General features: G+C 36.0%; 1 protein-coding gene across 1 annotated transcript in view; it reads right to left on the reverse strand.

Annotated features, from left to right (window-relative positions):
* LOC108314137 (glutathione S-transferase A4) overlaps window positions 1-1,866 on the reverse strand; it is a 17,643-nt gene that overhangs the window by 854 nt on the left and 14,923 nt on the right. The window lies entirely within an intron of this gene.

The following is a 1,866-nucleotide window of genomic DNA, read 5'->3' on the forward strand; positions in this document are numbered from 1 at the left end:
TTCTCCTGCCTCAGCCTCCTGAGTCGCTGGGATTACAGGCACGCACCACCATGCCCAGCTAATTTTTTGTAGTTTTAGTAGAGACGGGGTTTCACCATGTTGACCAGGACGGTCTCGATCTCTTGACCTCGTGATCCACCCGCCTCGGCCTCCCAAAGTGCTGGGATTACAGGCTTGAGCCACCGCGCCCGGCTCGTTGAAAGGTTCTAAGCAGAACTGAAATCCAGCATTTGTTTACTATAGGCATCCAATCTTTTGGCTTCACTGGGCCACACATAAAATACACTACACTAATGATAGCTAATGAGCCGGAAAAAAAAAATCCCAAAATATAATGTTTTAAGAAAGTTTACGACTTTATGTTGGGCCACATTCAAGGCTGTCCTGGGCCACATGCAGCCTGCAGGCCGTGGGTTGGATGAACTTGGGTTAAGATCTGATTTCTATGACTATACAATCTGTGTCATCAATCACCTGTATCAAGATCAGGGTTTACGTCAATCTCCAGGTTCACAAAAAGATATGAACTCTTTCCAGAAATGGCAAAAGTAAAAACATACTCAAAATAGAATTCTGACACTTAAGGTGAAAAAAAAAGAAAAGGAAAAAACTCATAGAAAATACCTCAAGTGTATTTTTTTTTTTTAATGTTAGTAAAGCAAAGCAATGGGAGTGGAGTAGGAACAAAGAAAGCTGTAACTGGTTGTGATCAATTTGCTGTAAACGCCACTCTGACCAGCCACCTAAAGTGCATTGATCTGCTGGGAGAAAATGCATGAGCCATTTAAGTAAAAGTGCTTTAAAAAGTCATCAGATGGTACAATTTATATTTTAAGATTCAGCTTCTTCAGACTTTTTATTCCTATCAGTAAATGAATCCTCTTTCTGGCTATGGAGAGGAAATAGCCAGTTACATTTTTTCCTAGCCTCTGGCTCAGATACCAAATATTTACGTAAACTGGAATGGAAGAAAAAATTCTATTTTTCATTCATAGAGTCAAATCTTACCAATTTTTAGTAACTGAGAAGAAAAGCCCATTTGATCTAGTGAAAAATCCAAACTATATGAAGAAACATATACTCATCATTTACAATTGTTCTAGTAAAACCTTTTAAAGCTATTTAAATAAAATCATTTATTTAAAAGTGAAGAGGTCATTTTAAATAGCTACTATTTATTGCCTATTATGCACAAGGCACAGCCTTAGTTAAGCACACACACATACACACACACACACACACACACAAACATATATACATGTCACTGATATTAACAAAAACCCTAATAATGATGCCAATTAATTATATATAAATATGACAATTTTCTCTTTTCATTACTTACTTAAGCTCTACTTCTGTTATCTGATTTTAAATAGTATACCAAAATTTAGAAGCTTGTTCCAAAGGATGTATTGTTTCAAGATTTATCTGGGGTTCATAGTTATGTATAATAAAACTTTTGTAACTTTTTAAATCCATTAGTCAACACAGGAATAACTCTTTAAAATTCATCATAGATCTGGTGTCAGATTCTGAAGTTTTTAAATATTGATGCTTGATCTGATCAGAGATTAAAACTATATTTATACAGATAAAGCCTTGGGGCTTAAAAAAGGATTGTTATTGTCTGGGCATGGTGGCTCCGGCCTGTAATCCCAGCACTTTGGGATTAAAAAAAAAAGGGGGATTGTTATTATAGTGTCATGAATGGAAAATACCAATAGGTCCTGGTGCTACAGCTTACCAAAAAAAGCTTGATCTCTATCATTTACCGTAGACTTTTTAGATCTTTATATTTAATGAAAAGTACCTTACTGCCTGTGAGGTATGTGTGTATGTGTACACAAGCATGTATATGCATGCCTA

This window comes from Cebus imitator, unplaced genomic scaffold (assembly GCF_001604975.1).
Source record: "Cebus imitator isolate Cc_AM_T3 unplaced genomic scaffold, Cebus_imitator-1.0 Scaffold148, whole genome shotgun sequence".
Taxonomy (NCBI): Eukaryota; Metazoa; Chordata; class Mammalia; order Primates; family Cebidae; genus Cebus; species Cebus imitator.